Source organism: Mus musculus, chromosome 9 (genome assembly GCF_000001635.26).
Source record: "Mus musculus strain C57BL/6J chromosome 9, GRCm38.p6 C57BL/6J".
Taxonomy (NCBI): domain Eukaryota; kingdom Metazoa; phylum Chordata; class Mammalia; order Rodentia; family Muridae; genus Mus; species Mus musculus.
In genome coordinates, this window is record NC_000075.6 from 113,609,627 (window position 1) to 113,632,779 (window position 23,153).

Genomic DNA, 23,153 nt, shown 5'->3' on the forward strand with positions numbered 1-23,153 from the left:
TACAGCAGTAGAGTATAGAATAGTTTATTCAGGGCATGGGGAAGGGAGTTGAGGGGGTAGTAGAGACAGAGAAAAGCAGACAGAGAGAGATAGATGGAGATGGAGAGGCCGGCCATGAGCACGTGGAGAGAGGGGGGAGGGCAATGGGAAGAGTAGGGACAGAGAAGGAAGAGCAAGAGACTGAGGAGGGGGCAAGCAGACCCTTTAATAGTGAGTCAGACATACCTGGCTATTGCCAGATAACTGTGGGGCAGAGCCTAGATGAAATGCCAACAGCGAGGTTGAGTGATGTATTCTGTAGGGAGGCTGTCACAAAGCCACAAACTGGGTGGCATAAACAACAGACATGCATCCTCTCTCTCACAGTCCACTACCAAGGTGTTGGCTTAGTAGGTTCCCTCTGGAGGATCTACCCCTGGAGGATCTACCGCTGGCCTCTCTCCCAGCTCTTCATGGCCACCACCCTCCGTGCTCCTTGGCATGTAGACACCCAGCCCCAATCTCCGTCCCTGCTGCAACATGGTTACACTCTCCTCTGCGTCTCCTCTATTTCTTTGTTTTGCTTTGAGATGCGGCCTTGATGTGTATGTAGCCCAGGGTGACCTTGAGCTCAAGATCCTCTGCACCAATTTCACAAATGCCAGGGTATAGGCACGCATCACCACGCCCACCTTCTCCTCTCATCCAAAGGACACTAGTTGCACAAGATGAAGAGCCCACCCTGGCCCGATATGACCACACATGCATCCTTCCGAGTATATTCACATTCTGAGGTTCAGGGAAAGAGAGTTTTGGAGAGCTGCTGTTCAACACACTGCAGTGAGGACCCGAGACTCTACTTGACTTGTGTGAGAGCAAATGAGTGGGCAGACAAATGCTGGGTTTCATGACACCCAGGTGAAACAAAGCAAGATGAGCCTTTGTGAGCTCACTGTTGGATGCTGCTATCACCTCTGGATGCTCGGTCTGCACGGATACTCAAAATGCATTGTTCTTAAAATCTGTCCGGGATGCATAGAGGCATCTCTCCAACCAAAAACACAGCCACAACCACGGGTCCCCTGACAGGTGGCCTCCTCCCTGTCTCTCCCAATTTCAAACTCAGTTCTCCCTGCTTTGTAATTAGGCCTGAATTCGGGTCCATCCAACATAATGACAAGCGCCCAGAGAGAACCGATCTTATTTCCCTACTCAGCCCTCATTATAAGTCTCAGCTGATGGGCTGCTAAGTCCTGACACCGCACATTTATTTAGAGTCGCAAACACCTGTGACCAGAAAAACCAGGCCAGCAGAAAGGCTCGGCTCATTCCCTCCCCCACCCCTGTTTCCAGGGGGAAGCTCGCCCTCCTGCCACCCCCACAGCCAGAAGCCAAGAAGGCACAGCCAGAAGCCATGAAGGTGTGACTCCCCTGCTGAGCTCCTGAGAAGGCCTTGCTCAGCTAGCCCTCCCAGGTGAAGGTGCTAGCCCACCATGGGTTAAAGAAATAATTATTGTGGGTCTGGGAGAGTTGGTAAACACCCTTCGCCTAAGGAGGAAGCCAGTTTCCTGAGCCCAGCTGAGAAATACAATTAAGTTGTAATATTTTGTCAGGGCTTTTCCCTCCTCCTTACTGTTTATCAGTGTTAAGAGACAATTTCCACTTTGCAATTCTCCAGGATGGTGAGTGTAGCTCACAGCAGGCAGGTAAAATTAAACTGCCTGTCACGAGACACTGGCCTTGCATGTTGCTACACACACTGAACCAACAAGATGAGAGTTCTGGGTACCAAAGATCTGCTGGCCTGGAAACTCTGACAACCGGACACAGGGCAGCGATGGCTCTGTCTTCTCTACTACTCAGACTCTTGAGTCAGTCCAACAAAAGATGAGGGATCCCCTACACTTGGGCAAGCTGTCCTGTCTCTTCCATAGATGAGGATCTCACATAAGGGTCTCCAGTTCCCCAACAACAGTGAGGTTTGAGTCCTCATTAGTGTTCTCTATAGCTATGATAGAGCTATTTGGTCTATGAGATAAAGCAATGGTAAAGCAATGGTCTTTGAGAAGAAAGATTTGGCTTACATGTCCCAGTCCATCACTGAGGGAAGTCAGGGCAGAAATTCAAGGCAGGAAACTAAAGGAAGGAACAGAAGCAGAGGTCATGGAAGAATACTACTTACTGGCTTGCTCAGCCTGCTTTCTTATAGAACCCAGGTCCACCTGCCCAGGGGTGACCCCACCCACAGTGGCTGGGCCCTCCCACATCAGTTTTTAATCAAGAAAATGCCTCATGGACATGCCCACAGGTCAATCTGATGGAGGGAGTTCCTCTGCTGAGGCTCCCTCTTCTTCAGGTGACTCCAATTTGTGTCAAGTTGACAAAAACTAACCAGCACACTCCATTAGGAGCCTCCCCTCCTGGAAGAAACCCATCTATAAACAATCTAGAGGTGGCACCTAGCACCTGGCAGAGTTAACCCATTCCTCCACTAAGCGTCAGAGAATGTGACCATCCAGATGAGGTACAGCAGCTCAGAAGGTTCACTCACATTTAGCCAACCTCAAAATCCTATCAACCTTCACACTGAATAGCTAAGAATGTGTTGACTCTATTGTCCTAAATTTAACTCACACTAAAGACAGAAGTGCTGGCACACCCCTATAATGCCAGCCCATGGGAAGCTGAGGCAGGAGGGTTGGTGAGAGGGCTCAAGGCCAGCCTAAGCTACATAGTGAGTTCCAGGCTACCCATGACTGTGATAATAAGATTATGGCGCAAGAAAACAACAACAAACGAGTATACATCAAAAGACTTGTACTTGAGTGTTCTGGCAGCTTTATGCAAAATAGTCCAAGGCTAGAAACTACTGGAATCTCCACTAACAGAAAAAGAGATAAAACCTGAGCCCACATAAGAAAATAATGTTCCTCAATAAATCAGACCAGTGAGATGGGACGAGCCAGTGACGTGGCGACATAAAAATGACTCTCACAGTTGAGAGTTTGAGTGAAAGAGGCCAGTACCCTCTGAAGCACACTGATTTATGTAGACAAGTCAGAATGGTAGTTATCTCTAGGCAGGGTGAGGGGAACAGGATGTAGGTAAGCTAGGACCTTTTCTCAGCTGACAGAAAATTGCTGTATCTTTATCATCCTGGTAGCCACTCAGTTGTACACAATTGTAAACAGTCATCAAGACATACACTTCAGATGCATTCCTTTGACTGTAGATAGATGAAACCCCTATAAGGAATCTCTAAAATTTACTCACGTGCCCTGTGATTTAAATGGTATCTGCCTTTCCAAGCAATCAAACTGCACTCTATTTAAAATAGGTCTTGTTCAATATTCTTTGGTAAAGTGGAAACTTAAAAGGTTCTTTGGAAAGTCAGTTGTGTTGGATGGTGTTTTGCTGGGGCAAAGTCATGAAGGAACATTTAGGTGAAGTGGACACAAGTATAAGGCTCAGGCAGACTCCTGAAGGAATGTTTGGCTGAAGCAGACACGGGTGAAAGGATGTTCTACTAAAGCAAGCACATGAAAGGACACGTGATTCTTTGCTGACAACACACATGCATTGGTCTGCATATGCTGGGACTCCATAGAGAGAAGTCACCATAAACTTCCGGTGGTGTGCTGCAGTTTCTGGCTGCTTCCTTGGACTTAGGCTGATTGGCAGAGTGATGTCAGCTGAGGCAAAAAACACATGGAGCAATACCTCTCCTGGGCATATATCCAGAAGATGCCCCAACTGGTAAGAAGGACACATGCTCCACTATGTTCATAGCAGCCTTATTTATAATAGCCAGAAGCTGGAAAGAACCCAGATGCCCCTCAACAGAGGAATAGATACAGAAAATGTGGTACATCTACACAATGGAGTACTACTCAGCTATTAAAAAGAATGAATTTATGAAATTCCTAGGCAAATGGATGGACCTGGAGGGCATCATCCTCAGTGAGGTAACACATTCACAAAGGAACTCACACAATATGTACTCACTGATAAGTGGATATTAGCCCCAAACCTAGGATACCCAAGATATAAGATACAATTTGCTAAACACATGAAACTCAAGAAGAATGAAGACTGAAGTGTGGACACTATGCCCCTCCTTAGAATTGGTAACAAAACACCCATGGAAGGAGTTACAAAGACAAAGTTTGGAGCTGAGATGAAAGGATGGACCATGTAGAGACTGCCATATCCAGGGATCCACCCCATAATCAGCATCCAAATGCTGACACCATTGCATATACTAGCAAGATTTTATCGAAAGGACCCAGATGTAGCTGTCTCTTGTGAGACTATGCCGGGGCCTAGCAAACACAGAAGTGGATGCTCACAGTCAGCTAATGGATGGATCACAGGGCTCCCAATGGAGGAGCTAGAGAAAGTACCCAAGGAGCTAAAGGGAACTGCAACCCTATAGGTGGAACAACATTATGAACTAACCAGTACCCCGGAGCTCTTGACTCTAGCTGCATATGTATCAAAAGATGGCCTAGTCAGCCATCACTGGAAAGAGAGGCCCATTGGACACGCAAACTTTATATGCCCCAGTACAGGGGAACGCCAGGGCCAAAAAGGGGGAGTGGGTGGGTAGGGGAGTGGGGGTGGGTGGGTATGGGGGACTTTTGGTATAGCATTGGAAATGTAAATGAGCTAAATACCTAATAAAAAATGGGAAAAAAAAACACATGGAGGTCACGTGATGTTTGAAGGAACTATAAAAAGGCCTCGACAGACAGTGACAGGGACTGAGCTAGGCTTGCTTATAGAGCTAGCTGCGCAACGCTTGTGGGTCTTGAGTCTTCGCTGATCTTAGTTTCCCTGAGAGAGACACAGCCGAGAATGTCCCTTGGCGTTCCTCCTGGTCCCTCCTGATGACTGCTGCCAAGGCAGAGGCCTGGCTGTCTCTGCTAGGTAATGCCACTGCTGCTGCTTTGTGTTTGCCATCCTGGCACTACTTTTTTAAACAGGTCCACTAGCCCCACCCCCACCTCCATATCCTTTCTTTCCCACTACCTCTGATGGGTGGCGGACTAAAAGGGAAGTTAAAGCATTTAAGAACCATCATTAAAAATAGGTTTTGAAAAAAATTAAAGTTATACTTGGGATCCTGGATAGATGAGTGTATAGATGAGGATGGATGGATGATGGATGGATGGATGGATGGATGGATGGATGGATGGACAGATGGATACACAAGGATGAATGGATGAAGGATGGATGGATGGATGAAGGATGGATGGGAGGATGGATAGATGGATGGATACATAAGGATGCATGGATGAAGGATGGATATATATATGGATGAAGGATGGGTGGGTGGGTGGATGATACATAAGGATGGATGGACAGATGGATGTGTGAATGGATCATGGATGGATGGATGAACGGATGGATATTGTTGGCTTCATGCTGGCACTTCAACTTTCAGAGACTGACCTGCAGTGCTGAATTGCTCTCACGGAAGCTGGGCTGAATCTGTACCCACTCACACTCACCTGGTCCTCTAGGTGCCAGCAGCACACACCTGGAAGATGAGAGGTGTGTGACTGAAGTTCCACATTCACAAGGAAATAAAACCGTAATATAGGCTCATACTGTTTACCATTATTTGAGGTAGAAGAAAACCACGCTTAACAACTTTAATGATGGAAAGCAAACCTTGAATAAGTCAAGCTTAAGACCAAAGCAACTTGCATTAAGTGTCTTGACAATTGTGACTGGTGCCCAATTGTTTAGATCAGTAGGGGCTGGGGGTGGCTAGGGATTGAACTCAGGATCTCACACATGCTAGACAAGTACTACATCGCTGAACCATGCCCCTAACTAAGGCTAAGATCAAGATTTCCTTAATGGCTGAGAGGTATGCCGCCAAGTTAACTAAGAAGATGGGAGACGAACTTGTATTTGCATCACTTACTGTTCCATTGCTATCACAAAGCACAATGACCAAGGCGACTTATAGAAGAAAGTGTTTACTTGGTCTTATGGTTTCAGAAAGTTGGTCCATGACAGCAGAGCAAAGCCATGCAGGCAGGAACAGGGAAGAGTTCACATCTTGATCCACAAGCAAGAGGCAAAGAACATACTGGGAAAGACACAAGTCTTTCTAAAGCCTGCCCTGAGATACACTTCAACAAGGCCACATCTCCTAATCCTCCCCAAACAATTCCACCAATAGGGGACCAAGGCATCCGAGTATATGAGACTATGGAGGCCATTCTTATTCAAAACACCACAGCAGAGCACTATTGAGAATCAGTTACATCCTTGGGGTGCTAACTGGGAGTGTCCCATTTAGACAGACAATATGACTATTTTTAACCTGCTTTATCAGATTTTCATCTTTATTCTTTTAACAACGTATGGGTGGGATTTTTTTTTTCTTAAAGAAAAAAACATCTTTTTTTTTTTTTTTTAAAGAGAATGAGATCTTAAGTATAAAAACGTATCTCCAGTTCCTTGAAGGAGAGGGTCCTCAGACAAGGGCAGGCAGGACTGTGAACAGCAAACTGTACCACCTTGCTGAAAAGAAGGTTGTTTTAACCTTTTGAGGTTGAGTTGTTGTTGTAAACATCTGCAAAGGAGCAGGAACATAGGTGAGAAATGTCCTAGTTCCATGTGGGAAAACCCGCAGCTACATAGGCATTGATTATTTTTAAGATAACAGCCAAGTAAGATGTGTCATCTCTGTCTCTCTCTGCATTAAATCTGTGATGTTTGAGATTTAAAAAAAAAACGGGCTGGACTTCAGCTGATGATATTCTTCTAAATCTGTAGAACATGAAGCTACAGTGGATTAAACCACTCCAGAAACTTGACCTTGAGCCGCTGCCTGTGTTTACAAAATCGTCTCTACTGTGTACTGACCTCAGACAGCCCAGAGCCCGAAGTCAGTGGGTACCAAAGGCAGTCAAGTGTAGCTGATTCTTCTTAAACAAGGCTGTTGTCTGCACACACACAAACACACAAACACTCATTCACTCTTACACATACACTATCCTAGCCCTGCCGACATCCCACAACATGGAAATATAAGCTCCCACCAAAGTTGACAATTTGGCTTTATTGGATAAGATCTCACTGTGCAGCCATGGCTATCTTGGAATTAGAAACTCTCCTGACTCAGTCAGCACCTCCTAGGCGCCCCCCCCCCCCACACACACACACAGTGCGGGAATCACAACTGCAGTGGCCACACACCTGGTTCTCAGTGTGGCTCTGTTCCCCCAAGAGAAGTGAGGTTTGAGTACTCACAGAGTTAGGATTGACGGTGTGCCTTTGGTTTCATCCCAAAAGATATGTTGTCACCAAAGGTTTGTGCATAAAGGAAAATGCTGAAGGCAGATTCCAAGTGGTCAGAAAGGAGAGGAGGTGAGCCAACCAGCCTCCGTAGCCTAGTCATTACCATTTAATTTTAGATAGTTAAAAAAAAAAAAACAAACCCATAGAATGTTTACTCTCCATACCCACTCCCTATGTGATTCCAGAGAGTACTGGTAAGTTCTAGAAGATTCCAGAAGAAAGGGGTACCCTGTTGACTCTAAAAGCCCATGAAATTCCTCTCCTGGTCTTCATGGCCTGCCACTGTGCCCCCAGCTCTATGCACCTTACCCACATCTTCATCCTCAGAGCCTGCCACTGAAGACTCAGGAAGCCCACTGCCAGCACAGGAGGCTACTCACTTCTCTAGAAAACGTATGTTGCAGACACAATGTCACATACACCGGCTGGTCACAGTATCAGGCAGGGTTATCTGGTTGACCTGGCAACCTACAGTTCCCCTCTCTGCGTGGCAAATGCAGAAACCGTCTAAAGCCATTTGGTCTAAAGCGGAATATAATTTCTCAGAACGACCCTTGAGCAAAAGCACAGAGATAGTGCTGAAGCTTCAAACAAACTGGACCTCATCATCCAATCAAGGTTGTGTTCCGTGTACTTAGAATCTCTCGTTTTTGTCTCAAAATCATCCTTCAAAAAAAAAAAAATGAGTGTTTTCCATTTATTTGCATTTGAGAATGATGGCTTTATTTTTAAAAAGAAAATAAAATACCACAGGACAATACAATAAAATAGCCCCCACCTTTGAGAGTTTTTTTTTTAAAAAAATCCTAAATTATAGTCCTCCAGAAATATCTTATGAATGGCCCAGACAAACCCAGAATCAAAATCAAGGTAGGAAAGTATATTTGTTTCTTTTCTCATTGCTGTGTCAATGAAGTACCTAACAGTTCCTTCCTTAAGGAAGGGAAGATCTATCTGGGCTCACGGTTTGAGCATCTAGTCCATCAAGGAGGAAAGCATGGGAGCAGTGGCAGCTGGTCACACAGCACCCACAGCCAGGACAGAGGGTGGATCCTGGCACTCAGCTGGCCTTTCTTTATCTTTAAGCATGTGGGTGGGGGGTAAGGGTACACTCATCCTTGTGTGCACATGTGTATGGGGGGGGGTGTTACATTTACCCTGTATGCTCATGGGGGGGTACATTCACCCTGAATACACATGGTAGGGGGTATACATTTATCCTATAGGCTCAAGTGGTGGTAGGTGCATTCGCCCTGTATGCACATGTGATGGCCAGAGGTTGGTGTGGGGTGTGTCCTTTATTACTCTTTACCTTATTCTTTGAGTTAGGGTCTCTCACTAACCCTGTAGCTTGCCCTTTCTGCATGAGTGTCTGGCCAGCAAGCCTGTGGGGCCTGTGTGTCTCCCTCCACCGCGGCTGGAGTTGCAGATGCACCCTGCCACATCTGGCTCCTAGGTGTGGAGAATTTGAACTCAGTTTCTCATTCTTGCACAGCAAACCCTTTACCCACCTCCACAGCCTCTCTTTTTCAGGTTTTTTTACTCAGTCCAGGACTTCAGCCCATGGGATGGCGCCACCCACATTCAGAGTGGCTCTTCCCACATCAGGTAAATCTCTGAAAAAAGCCCTTGCAGGCACACTCAAAGCTGTGTCTCCTAGGTGACTCTAAACCCAATCAAGTTGACATTCGTGATTAACCATCACAGAAAATCTCCAGTTCCATGTGCTTTTATTTAGCACAGAACATCACAACTGCTCCAGTTGTATACCATTCTAGACTAGATTGCAGGCAGCGAGCCTAGGGAAAGTCCTGGTGAAGGTAAGGAGGCAGCTGTAGGGAATACATCAGAAAGTGCCAGCACTCATGTGTGTGTGAGGACGTTCATAAAGGTCACCTTGGGTCCACAGAACAGAGGTAAATTTTCATAGCATGGAATGAAGGGGAGTGGGGTATAGGTAAATCGAGGTTAGCTGTGAGCTGTTGTGGCTGTTTGTTAGTTCGTGGGGTTTATTATATGATGTTCTGACTTTCCTTTATGCTTGGGATTTCTCTCAATCTAGCCAAAAGAGTCTTTTAAGGATAAATTGATTTTAGGGAATTCTGCTTTAAAGGGGTAGAGATCATATTATGCATTTTAAAACTATGTCTTTCAACAGCAATTCAACTAAAATATGAAAGCACTTTAAAAAGATGCTGTAAAAAGTTTATGTCTCCTAAAAAGAACTCAATCCTTGTCAGTAATGGAGGAAGGAGAGTTTATGGGTATTTATCTGTCTCTGACCCTGTCTCCCCTTCTCCCTCCAGAGCTTTTCCCCTCTTTTCCTCCCTTTCAGTCTTTTCCAGGTTCCAAATCTATTCTTTTTCTTCCCCTGGTTTTTCAAGACAGGATTTCTCTACGTAGCCCTGGCTGTGCTGGAACTAGCTTTGTAGATCAGGCTGGCCTTAAACTCAGAGATTAACTTGCTTCTGCCTCCCAAGTACTGAGAATAAATGTGTGTGCCACCTCCACCTGGCCCCCTAAATCTGTCCTTTCTGCACTAAGAACCTGTCTCTCCACATGGGCCAACCATCTCTCAAATATACAGTTTGAGGTATCTCTGTGAGAATGAGCTATGAGGATGCTGGATCTCCTGACATGTCCTGCCTCCAACCCCACCCTTTCCTCCTCCCTCTCCACCCCCTCGTCCCCTCTGCAGTCCCTCTTCCAGCGTCCATTTTAACCCTAAATATCTCTCAAGTCCATCCCTACTCTCCATTTCTGCGGCCCATATGCTCAGCTACTTTACTGTCCTTGAATCTGTTGACACCTGGGAGAAAATGCAAACAAAACCAAGACAGTAAAGAAGCCCTGCTGTACCCCAGTTTCAGGGTGACAAAGCCTTCCCATCTCATAGAACTTGCCTTACTATCACCCAAATGTGGAGTCAGTTTGGGCTCAGCATCCCTGAGAACCTCTCACAGTGGGAAACTGAAAATCAAAAGACTCATCCTAGGGAAGATGAGGAAGGAGTTGGAGCCCAGTTTAAGAATCTTGCCCTGGAGCCGTAGAGATGAAATAGAGCTGACCAGGTGTGGCGATTCATGCCTACAATCCCAGAACTTAGGAGATGAGACAGGATGAGCAGGAGTTGGGGAACAGACTATGCTTCACCATGGGCCAGCCTTGGTTATATTAGACTCCATCCTCACTTCCATGTGCAGCTCATTCTAACTGGAGGGATTCATAGAAGGCACCCTTCCATCCTGACCAAAGGCAGGGCTTGTTTATGGTATGGTTCAAAATTTGACTGAGGGGTCTTTAGCTGGAGTATCTCATCTCCATTTCTCCATGACGTCACCACATCTGATATCACAAAACCTATTTCTGGAACCTGCTGAGGCTCTTCATGCCCTGACACCACCACTACCATAACTTAAGTGCCAAAAAGCTGGAGGGAAACATGCCCTTCCTCGTGTGACACTCTTTCTGACCTGTGGTCTCAGGGATATAGGAAGGTATGAACTGGTTCAGAACCTCAAGTCAAATCTAAAGATGAGATAAGCCAAATGTCCACTGGTGCGATAAACTAATAACCCAAAAGTAGTGAGCATAGAGTCCTGAGGGTCACACAAGGGAGAAGCTGAGTGTAGTGTATAGCAAGCCTTTAAGACCAGGCAGTAGGAGCAACCACCAAGATGAGGACCTGTTCTCTGAGATTCGCTGCCTTACCGGCAAATGCAAAACCATTAGCGTTCACACAGAAGTCTCTACAGAGATCATCAGTGGGTGCTTCAGTGGGTACTGGTACATGCACACACACACACACACACACACACACACACACACACGTACACACACACACACACAAGTACACACACACACAAAATGATGAAGTAAATACTTGTAAAATCCTTGGCAGGATTGTTTAAGTAAAAATAAAGACAGCGAAGGGGGAATGGAGCCATTTCTCATTTTCTTGCATCTGGACTCACCTTGGGACATTTTGGGGCTAATGGAGAGCTAACAATGGCGTAGGTGGAGTAGATAGCAAAGTGTGTTCATACCAGGGCTTGCTCTCTCTTCTCATGCATGTGAACCCCCACACGCATGTGTCAGAGGTCAACAATCAATACAAGAACTCCTCAGTACACGGAGAATCCTGTATCCAAAGAGAAAACAGCAGGCGTCAGGCTAGATGGATTCCAGGCCTTGCCCACTAGGGTGGCTGAATAAGTATGACCCCATAGACTCACGCGCCTGAATGCTAGGCCCATAGGGAGCGGCACAATTAGGAAGTGTAGCCTTGTTGTTGTGTCTCTGTGGAGGTGAGCTTTGAGATTATAAATGCTCAAGCTATTCCCAATGTGGCACACAGTCTCTTTCTGCTGCCTGCAGATCAAGATGTAGAACTCTCGGCTCCTCCAGCACGTCTGCCTGCATGCTGCCATGCTTCCCGCCATGATGATAATGGACTGAACCTCTAAAATTGTAAGCCAGCCCCAATTAAATGTTATCCTTTCTAAGAGTTGTCCTAGTTACGGTATCTCTTCACCAAAGTGGAAACCCTAACTAAGACACCCACTTGGCCTTCGCCAGCTTTGCTCACTGTTGGCAGAGTCTGACACTGAGCAATATGGAATTTGAGTCAAGTCCCAGACAAGTTTTGTCGCCAAGCAGCTGCCGCCCTTTTCATCAGCTAAGAGCCCTGACCCGACCCCTGTTTGGTCATTCATGCCCGCATCTATATAGTAATTTGCATATGTATTCAACCATTGCTATTCTACAGGTGTAATTTCCCCTCGTGGCTGACCAGGCTCCCAGCCACCCCTCTGCCAACCACCCCTCCAGCTCATTTCTCCCCACTCTCTCCTCTGCTCACCCTGGTTCCCTAACTCCTCATCAAACACATCCAGAATCCTTGATCTCACAGCTTCCAGGCATGCTTGGGTGATTTGCTTTCCGTAGTCTCTCGTCCTCCAAGCTAAGCCTGGGCTTGTTTGTCTGTCGTAGCTTAGCCTGCTTCAGAGGGAGAGGACGGAAGCACATGACACTGAGGCTCAGAACCAGCACTTGGTCCCAGTCCCACTAACCATAGCCTGACAGAGACTAGCCTACATCAAGGACTAAGGAGTCAAACACAACTCTCCAGGCAGAAGCGGCAAAGTCACCGAGCAACAAGGTATTGACTCAAGGAGGGAAAGAACTGGGATCACTTCTGCAGTCAGCCATATTGGCCTAGACCCAGAAGGACATCTCTGAGAGGTGTCCCAGGGTAGATAGATACCCTACGTCCTTTATAGATTTTTCTTTATATGTTTCTTTATATATCTCCCTTTCAGATTTTGAATTTATCAAACAACAAAAAAATTGGATAAATTTTAATTTAAAAATTTAGCCCTGTGTTTACAATTATGGTTTAATGTCTAACAAGATGGGAGATGAAAACCTTTAGCTGAATAAAATAAGAAACAGCCTCTTGGCAGCACATACCTGTAATCCCAGCACATGGGAGGCTGACACAAGGGGTGGGGGGGGTGGTGAGTTTCAAGCCAGCCTGGTTTACAAAGAGATAATCCTTTCTTTAAAATGTAAAATGAGACCAGTTGTGATGGCACCCACCTAGGATCTCAGCATTTGTGGGGAGGGACAGAATGGTGCTGAGTTCAAGGTTACAGGCAAGTCAAGGCCAGCCTGAGTTATACAAGGCCCCATTTCAAAACACCAAAAAGAGAAAGGAAGGAAGGAAGGAAGGAAGGAAGGAAGGAAGGAAGGAAGGAAGGAAGGAAGGAGAAGAGGAGGAGAGGAGAGGAGAGGAGAGGAGAGGAGAGGAGAGGAGAGGAGAGGAGAGGAGAGGAGAGGAGAGGAGAGAAGAGAAGAGAAGAGAAGAGAAGAGAAGAGAAGAGAAGAGAAGAGAAGAGAAGAGAAGAGAAGAGAAGAGAAGAGAAGAGAAGAGAAGAGAAGAAGGAAGGAGAGAGGGATAGAGGGAGGTACAGAGGGAGGGAGGGAGGGAGGGAGAGGGGAGGTTGCATGGCCCTTACATGATGAACAGTCTCATGTCACCTGGGTCCACACACAGTCACATTTGTTAACTTCCTTTCATTTTGGTTCTTTCAAGAACTTTCTCTGTCCTTAGAGTATGAGGTGACTGAAGCAAAGGGTGGATGCAATACACTGACGCCACATGGACTCTGCAGCCATGAGTTTCACGTGAGTTTCACGGCTGTCTGTGTCCTTTCCTATCTGCCTGCTCTCAGGCAACCATTCCTCCTCGGTAAAACGCACACAAAGTCTGTCAGGCAAGGGTGAGAGAAAGCATGCAGACCAACCTGAGAAGCAGCCAGCACCAAATAGATGTAACAAACAATCGCTAAGGATTATTTCAGAAGAAAACTTGTGGCTTCTTTCCATTCCCCACATTTCTTTTAAAAAATAAAATTTTAGAGCCAGGCGTGGTGGCACATGCCTTTAATCCCAGCACTCGGGAGGCAGAGGCAGGCGGATTTCTGAGTTCAAGGCCAGCCTGGTCTACAAAGTGAGTTCCAGGACAGCCAGGGCTATACAGAGAAACCCTGTCTCGAAAAAATAAAATAAAATAAAATAAAATAAAATAAAATAAAATAAAATAAAATAAAATTTTTGTGGTCTGGAGATGGCTTATCAGTTAACAGCACTGGCTGCTCCTGCTAAGGACCCAGGTTCAATTCTTACCACCCATATGGCAGCTCACAACTGTCTGTAACTCCAGTTCCAGAGGATCTGATGCTCATTTCTGGCCTTCTTGAGTACTGCATATGGATAGTGCACAGACATACATACAGACAAAATATCCAGAGAGATGAAATTTTTTTAAAACTAAAAATAAAGGACTAAACCCTCCAGACCAGATCATTGGCCAACAATCCCACAGGGAGATCTACTTAGCTGACCCTTGCAAAGCCACAGAAACCTTCATATTGCTTATGATTTTCAAAGCCCCTTTCTACCAAGGCTAAACAGTACTAATCGCTCACTGTCACTCACGAGGAAAAGCCTAGCCCCTTAAATATATCACCAGAGAATACTAGGCAGTTTGTGTGTGAGTGTGTGTGTGTGTGTGTGTGTGTGTGTATGTGTGTGTGTGTGTGTGTGTGAGAGAGAGAGAGAGAGAGAGAGAGAGAGAGAGAGAGATCAAGGAAGCCAGAGGCTTCAGTCAGTCCAGACAGTCCAGTTTAAAGGAAATTAGACTCTAATTCGGAATTAGATGGCTAACAGGAGAAGGAGGTGGTGTCATAGGCTCAGGAAGCACTCGTGCAAACCCCTAAGAAATGAAGCTCCAGCCAAGGCTGCAGATGCCTTCTGGGATTTGGACCGATAACTGGGATGGATCAAGTGGATTATCGAGGCTTTAACTAGGCTGATTGCATCCTTTCAGGCTTAATCACAGAGGCACTTCACTGGAAGGAAAGGGCTCCATCCCGGGGAGGAGTTTAGAGACGAGAAGCTCATGGCTTCCATGAGTTGGGGCTCAACACAGCCTGGAAGGCTGAGATGTAGGGCTGTGTGTGACTGGATAGCTAAAGATGGAAGCTATTTGCTTTCCAAAACAAACCACTACTCATACTCACTGGCACATACAGATGTACTACCCAAACGTTGTCTGGAAAGCAAAACTTCATGTCTGACAAGGAAAGGACAGTTGAGACTAGGGACTGCAGTGACTAAGAAATGACAGACGCCATCCTTTGAGTCAGAGTAGCATAGAGACTGAGAGAGAGGTGATTGTGGCTTCCTTCTTTCCTGGCAAACATGGACTCCTGAGGCTGGCGCACCCACCAAGAAGGAAGAAGTGTGCCGCAGGCTTCCTGCCAGTCCCTTACCCTGGCCAACCTGTCCTCAATCTCCCCAAAATCTTATCCCTCCATCCATCCACAAGCCCCAGGCTTAAAGGCTAACCCTGAGCAGTGATCTTCCTGAACATGAGGCAGAGAGTAAATATTATAGACTTCACAGACTAAGGGGTCTCCTTTGTGACCCCCCCAAACCCACTGCAGCCATAGGCAATATGTAAATTGGTAGGAATAGCTGTTTTTATAAAAATTTTATGTATGGACAGCAAATGTGAGTTTCGTATAACTTTTACACATTGTGAAATATTATTCTTTCGATTATTCTTTCCCTAACCGTTTAAAGCTGGAAAGCCCGTTCCTGGCTCCCACACCACATAAAACCAGGCTGGCAGGCAGAATTTATCCCAGGATCCCAGGAGCTTGCTAAGTCTTCATGTAGCCAATGAATAATATTCTGAGGCATGAATATCCAGTGCTGTGACTGAAATATCAGCCTTCCCCAAGGCAAAATGCATGTTAAAGTATCTGGGGTCCATTTTATTCCAAAACTGCGGCCAAAATGTAAAGAACAGCTGACCATGGATGCCTGTCACCAATTAACACTTCCACAAACAACCTCTACACATAAGGCTCAGGGAACAATGTGGAAGAAGAGAAGAAAACTGTAAAAGCCAGAAGACCAGGATGTCTTCTATGGTGTCTTCTATACAGGCCAGAGACATGCCCATAAAATCTTAGCAATATGGTCACCTAAACAAGGCCTACTAAATACAAGCTGGTGTGCCACTGTGTCTGCAAACGTGGGAAGAAAAGGGTTTACTGCATCGTCTATCTCACTGTCCTCCATGGAGGTAAGTCAGGGCAGGAATCTGAAGCAGAGCCCATGAGCGGGTGCTATTGACTGGCTTGCTCCCCACGGAAGCAAGCCCAGCCTGCTTTCTTATATATCCTAGAACCACCTGTCCAGGGTTGGCACCATCCACGGTGGGCTGGCTGTGGGCTGTATCAATCATTTATCGAGAAAACACCACACAGATTTGCCCACCAAAAGATGTGATGAAGACGTTTTCTCAACTGAGATGCCTTCTTCCCAAGTGACCCCTAGCTTGTGTCAAGCGGACAGAAAACTAGCCAGCTCAGCCCCACCCTACATACAGAGCCTCTCCTCGGGCAACTAATGGCTGCTAAGAGAAGGAGAATCAGTCTCTTCCAAGGGAAAAGACCCTTGTTAGGTTATCCAGTTCCAAGTAGTCAGTCCTAAACACAAATCTATAGGAACAACATTAAATAAACTTAGCAGGGTGTAATTATATATAAAATATAATTACAGCAATAAAGACAATAAAAGGACTAAGCCTTCATTTAAGCAAGCACAGTATCCTGGGAAATAAAGAGCCAACACTGGGGCTGAAATACCAACATTTCCCAGATCAAAAACAGTAATAATTGATGCAGAAGAGGTCGTGAGTTTGCAAAGGAGTTAGAGTCAGGGACTGAGGGGGAGTTGGTGGCAGGGAGAGAGGAAGGTGGAAACGGTATAAATTTGTGTGTGAAGTTCTCGAGCAAAATTATAAAATGCATATAATAAAAATGATTTTTCTAAAGTTCACTTTCCCCAGTCGCTAGCTTTCAGCAGCTTCCTACTGTTCTAGACCATGCTGCATGCTGGGAAGCAGGCCAACCATCCAGAAAAGACATTCTAGAGCAGATGTTTGTCAGGGAGACCTCTGATGGGCTGGTGGGAAGACCAGTGTTGAAGCAGGAAAAGAGACCGTGTCAAAAGGACATGGAATCCACACCACTGAGCACACAGTAGGTCTTGAACACAACCCAAAGCCAAGCCAGATCCAACAAGGATGTGCTAAGTGGTTCTCGCCTGACTCCAGAATGCCCTGAGAAAGCCCTCTCCCTGCGCCTTGCTGTTAGTGAGGCCACAGCTTGAACTGTGAACTGTGGGTGAGTCGAAAAGAACTGATTTCTGTTTGGTGTTTAGGATGCAGGATGGAGGGTGTAGAACTATGGAAACAGAAGCAAGCTAGCTACTAACGCTCAAACCGCAGAGCTGAGACGGGGCCGAACATCTGTTTGAAGGCGAATATACCAATCATAACTCAGATCTTAACATCTACTGGGCAACAACAGTCGCTTACACACAGCCTCTGAAAACTGTGTTGTTCTGTCTCCCCAGCCTGTGAAGGGCGCAGAACGCAATCTGCACTTGCTTATTTTGTATCTAAGCAACTGTCAGATTCCATATCTACTAATAAGAAAGGGTATAATTATACCCTGATACTTTAATTAGCAGCAGATGCCAGTGTTTGTGAAGAAAATGTAAGATTCTAGAGCCCAATTATATGCAAGCTTCAGGCGCCTGATGTCGGACCTCTAATTCACTCTGTAGGTCAGCAGAGACCAGAGGAGAGGGCCACAGACTGTGCCAGCCTTGGCCGCATGAGGACAAATGGTGCCCAATTTGCATGGGATTCTCATCTCATTGGCTATCATGTGGGCCTCAGTTCTCTAGCCACATGCCAGAAAGCATGGTAACACATCTCACTTGCTAATTCTCCATTTCCTTCTATCTGCAAAACTTAAGCAATATACCCTAACAAAGGAGCCAAACCCCAGAACCTGAGGAACAGGAGCAGCCCACAGCAAACTGTGACTGGGTCGTTTGAACAGCACCTTCCTGAGAGAGCGTCTGAGCTTTTCTGTGGCAGAAGGTATATGTCCTCAGGCCGGGGGGGGGGGGGGGACTTAAAAAACAACGTTTAACTAGTTCAGTTTATTTTTCTCTCTCAGAGTACAAAGCAAGTTACTATAATAAAACAGAAACTTTCTTCTTAAAGTCTCTAAGTACTTGTCATGTATTAAGCCTTCCTTTGGGGAAGGACAAGAGAGATCAACTATGTCCTTGGAGTCCCCAAGTTAGTCTTCTTCGGCTGGTAATTTGCAAAATCCTCTTGGGACTTAAAATAGCATCAGAATTCTTTTTCTTTTTCTTTTTCTTTTTTTCTTTTCCTTTTTTGATGTCGGTTTTGTTTATTTGTTTTGTATTTTTGAAGACAGGATTTCTCCGGATAGCCTTGGCTTTTACTGAATTCAACCTGTAGACCACGCTGGCCTCAAACTCAGAGATTTGCCAGCTTCTGCCTCCTGAGTGCTGGGATCAGAGCTGTGCATCACCACCTCCCATCTCAGACGTTTTTTTAAAAGGTCAGGAGAGGCTGGGGTTGTAGCCCAGTTGGTAGAGTGCATACCTAGCATGCATAGACGTTCCAACCCTGGTCCATAGAAACGGGCTATGATGGCCATGCCTGTAACCCCAACACTGAGGAGGCAGAGGGACAAGGGACTTAGAAATTCAAGGTTACCTTCAGCTATACAGCATGTTGAGGTCAGCCTGGGCTACTCGAAACCTTTCTCAATAAAACAAAATAACGTTGAAAATTTAAAAGGTAGAAGGAAAATAAGAGGAAGGAAAAGGAAAGAGTTTAAGAGAGAAGGAAGAGAAAGGAAGGGAGGGAGGGAAACAGGGAGGGAAGAAGGAGGGAGGGAGGGAGGGAGGGAGGGAGGGAGGGAGGGAGGGAGGGAGGGAGGGAGGGAGGGGAGAGAGAGCAGCACTGATTAGATTTGTGCTTCATATGAGTCCCCTGTGTCTTCAGTCCTCAGCACAGAGCCTGGCTCGTGTCTGCTTGTCTTGGCTTTGCTAAAATGAGCACAGTGGATCTCTGAGAGCCTCCAACAAGACACAGCGAAGACATGTTCTCACACCCATCCTACAATCCACAACCCTACTGCCGTTAAGCCTGCAGACGTCTACAGCAATGGCAATCTCACCAAGCCTCAATTTCCGTTAAAGACAGATAGTCACTTGAAAAAATCAGTGTCTAAACTTGAATGCTGAAATCTCTAAAACCAGTGTCTCCACCTATCTGTCATGACCCCAGGTTATTTCAGACAGCACTGCCTTCAAATAGGCTGAAATTCATTCTGGTTTTTGGTTTGTTTGTTTTTTTTAAGTGGGTTCCCAAATAAATTTTCAAACTCTTATCTCCACAGACCAAATAGGCCTGCTTAAACCAAGCACCATATGATAAAGAGACAGGATTTGGGGCTGGAAAGATAACTTAGCAATTCAGAGCACTGACTACTCTTCTAGAGGATCCGAGTTTGATTCCTAACACCCATGTGATAGCCCACATCCATCTATAACTCCAGTTCCAGGGGAATCTGAGGCCCTCTTCTGGCCTCCAAGGGAACTGCACACACAGAGTGCACAGGCACTTACCAGCAGAAGGCCCACATACATAAAATAAAAATAAGTCTTTTAAAATAGAGAGACCAGGTTTAACAAGATGACCCCACAATTCAGGGGGGTAATGGAGCCTTCCTTTGCCTTTTGTTCCAAGCCAAATTCCTCCAGTCCACAGATGGTCTCTAGCCTCTCTAACATGGCTGTCACTGGGTGCCCAAGGGAAATGAAGAACGGAGAGAACCAAAGAAAACCTGAATACTCTTTCCCAGTCTGGTCAGCCAACTATGTGGATGTGGACGGACTATACACCAACAACTCTCGCTCCAGTCTTTCAGGCCAAAGGCAGCAAAAGTCAGCATCTAAGAGCTGTGCAGGTGCATGCCAAGGGCCCACGGTGCATGGTGAGAAAGGATGTTCCCATTCGTGCAGCCTGCCTGTGACTGACGAGTGCTGCAAACTGTCCGGCTGTTGCCTCCCCTGACCTCCGGGAGCAGAACCAAGCGGACGGGGGTGAGGATGGGGGACTTTTTACCCACACCTCATTCTCTGCAGCTTCACCATTTCCAGCTGCTGACGCCCCATCCCTGTGGGGGACAGCATGTGCTTAACATAGCTAGAGGCCAAAAAAGCAAAAAGAAAAGAAGAAGCAATGACAAATGCCCAACTCTCTCATTCCACAAGACAGCCTTCTGGACTTGCCCGTCCCCGTTGCTTTCACGTCACCCCAGCAATCTCCTTTCATGGCTCAGCTGCCCCCCTCCCCAGCCCATGTGGCTTTATCATTTTGTCTTACCCCCTAGACCAACTGCCTAGCAAACTTTTTTCCGACATCCTTCTGCTGCCATCTAGTGTGCACACACTGTCACAACGACTGAGTCCCGGAGCTTCTAAGGTACCCGTTGCCCTGGAAATAAATGCAAGGGGTGGGTTTGTCTCTGTCCATCCTTGCAGGGAAATGTCTATTTCTGGGGACACGCTAGCGTGGTGCATTTTGCTGTGTCCCTGATGCCCCCTCCCCATATAGCCTGCAGCCCTTCCTTTCAGAAGGGCCCCTCTGTAGCAGTTCCTGGATTTTCGGGTACATTCTGATCACAAGAAGATCTTGTTAAAATGCATATTCTATAGCATATTCTCTATAGTAGGATTCTTGCCTGCCCTAGGTGAGGGACAAGGTTTGATTCCCCAACACAAGAGAGAAAGGAAGGTAGGAAGGCAGAGAGAGAGAGGGGGGGAGGAAGGAAGGAAGGAAGGAAGGAAGGAAGGAAGGAAGGAAGGACTAAAAAAATAAAAAAAATAAATAAACCAATTCAGGCAGTGGTCCATGCTTACCCCATCCCACATGAAAACAGAGACAGGCAGATCCCTGAACTCGGTGAGCATCCACCCTAGCCTGCTTGGCAAGTTCTCAGCCAGCAAGAAACCATGTCTCAAAATTGCAAGGTGAATGGAACCTGAGGCACAACAGCTGAGGTCGTCCTGTGACCTCCACATGCACACACACACATACACCCTCAGAGATACGTGCACACACACACACACACACACACACACACACACACACACACACACACACACACACAAATAATAGATTAATTAAAATGCAGATTCTGATGCAGCAGTCAGGGTTGCCAGGCTCTGCGTCTATAATAAACAAACTGAGAGCCACTTTGAACAAAGAGCTAAAGATGGCCGCTGAGGACACAGGAACCTTAGCTCAGACTCTCAACAGCACAGGGGTCTGCATTCTCCATGGGACAAACACAGCGTAGCCTGCTGGACCCAGCAAGCCCTAACACCAGCAGTTTAAGAACAGTTTGAGCTTGGAGGTTGACATCTGACTGCTTCTTGCTGTGCAGCCTTGAGGGGGACACTGACCCTGTCAGAACCTCTTTTTGCCTCAGTAAAATGTAGGAAACCGTATGACCCAGTAGAAAGGATGCGCAGGACAGCCCTGTGTAGCACGGAGCCTTCACCTTTGAGCCAAAGGAAAGCACTAAAGCCCTTATTGCTCTGCTCTTGACTGTGGATTCAGTCTATAAGACGGTGGATATTAAAAGAGAGGGGTGCTTCTGAGCCCAAAGAGCAGACTCCTTCGCAAAACAGGTCAGGAAGTGGAGAGAAGCGGGGACAGGGGCGGGGGCATTCTGCCCCTCTGCTTTCGACTGCATGTTGACTGCTAGTCAGCCAGCCTGGGAGACGTTTGCTCCCTCGGGTGGCACCTCTTCCGGGACAGGTGGGTAATGGTCAATCCTACCCAGTTCCCAAGGTGATGTCCCATTTGCTGGCAGTGTAAGGAACTGGAAGGATAGAAATTATTTCAAATCCATTCTGTTTTGACTACTGTTATTAAAGTGCCCATCTCAACAGTATAAATAGTGTCTGAAGTCTTAGAGTCACCCATGATCCTCTGGGCTCCAAAGGGTTTGGGTAGCCCCATCGCTCTGGCTCTGCCATCAGCAGCATGTGAAGGCTATCACCCAGGCTCCACACCTGCCACTGTCCTTCGTGGTCTTCCCACCAGTCTTGCATCTCCAGTATGCTGGGGTCTCCATGGAAACAGCTTCACCCACAGCCTCATGGCCCCTCTACTGGAACTCCATCCCTGCCACATCGGGCTAAGTCTTGGCTGTTATCCATAACTCCTTCCTGCCTTCAAAGTCAGTACCATGTTGGAGACTCTTATGTATTACCAAGTTTGACTACCAACCTGAGAGGCAGCCTTGGCCACCTCCCTAGACCATGGCCTTCTGAGTGGTGACCCTGACTGAATAAATTCCAGATTTCATTTCAGTGATGCTGGTCTCTCTGTGATTGCAGCTGATTTCTCAGTCCAAGCTGACCAAAAGTTACAGATTGTTCATTCAAAGCATCACATGAATGGCCCCCCTAGGTCTTTAAGGGGCTCTGAGACATCGCTCTGATACTTCCCACGCCAGGCCTCCAGCCTTTTCACTGCTCCCTGCATTGTCTTCCAAGCTCCTACTGCAGCACAGTCTGTAAAAGCTTTCACTTTCTTCCAACCACATAGTCCAAAATCTAAAATCTATGAGGTCGGGTCCATCACAGCAGCATCCCATTTTCTGTTAACAATTTTTGTCCTGGTTCAATTCCCGTTGCTGGGATAAAACACCGACCAAAACCACCTTGTGGGGACAGTAACTTCAGCTCACAGGTTACAGTCTATCATTTTGGGAACCCAAGACAGGACCCTGGAAGGAGAATAGAAGAACACTTCTAACGGTCTTCCTTGCTCTCCATTGCATGCTTGTTCAGCCTGTTTTCTTATACAAGACTACCTGCCTAGGGATGCCACCGCCCACAGTGAGCTGGCCCCGCCCACATCAAACATTTATCAAGAAAATGCCCCCCACACACAGGCCAATTCAGGAGGCAATTCCTCAATTGGGGTGCCTGCTTCCCAGGCGATGCTATTTTATGTCAAAGTAACAAAAAAAAAAAAAAAAAAAAAACAAAAACGAACCAGTGCACCAGTGTTGCTTGTCGGAGGCAGCAACAGTTGGGCAGTCTATCTTCAGGCCCTCCCAAGCTCCTCCTAGCTACGATCATCTTTTATTCCTTCCTGCCCACAGACATCTCAATTTATCCTCTCTCACAAAGGAAAATGATTGCAAGGTCCTACCCTCTTTTTCGTGAAGAGAAAAGAAAACTAATATTGTTTTCCTGCTCAGAGCTTTGTCAGAAATGCCTCGAAGACAAAATTAAATTTGAGATCAATCAAAACCTTGAGCAAAGAGATGAGCCAGACTTCCCTCAGGGCTCAGGCTATG

At 46.4% G+C, this 23,153-nt stretch overlaps 2 long non-coding RNA genes across 2 annotated transcripts; one reads left to right on the plus strand and one right to left on the minus strand.

The window, feature by feature from the left end:
- Positions 1 to 5,371: 5,371 nt before the first annotated feature.
- On the minus strand, positions 5,372 to 12,416 carry Gm36592. Its single transcript, XR_379910.4, has 3 exons — positions 12,161 to 12,416; positions 11,274 to 11,440; positions 5,372 to 5,521 (listed from the first exon to the last, which is right to left on the minus strand). It is a non-coding gene; the product is annotated as a predicted gene, 36592 (long non-coding RNA).
- A 4,465-nt stretch (positions 12,417 to 16,881) lies between these two features.
- Gm36686 lies at positions 16,882 to 19,135 on the plus strand. Its single transcript, XR_379911.3, has 3 exons — positions 16,882 to 17,063; positions 17,704 to 17,830; positions 18,773 to 19,135. It is a non-coding gene; the product is annotated as a predicted gene, 36686 (long non-coding RNA).
- The last annotated feature ends 4,018 nt before the right edge of the window (positions 19,136 to 23,153 follow it).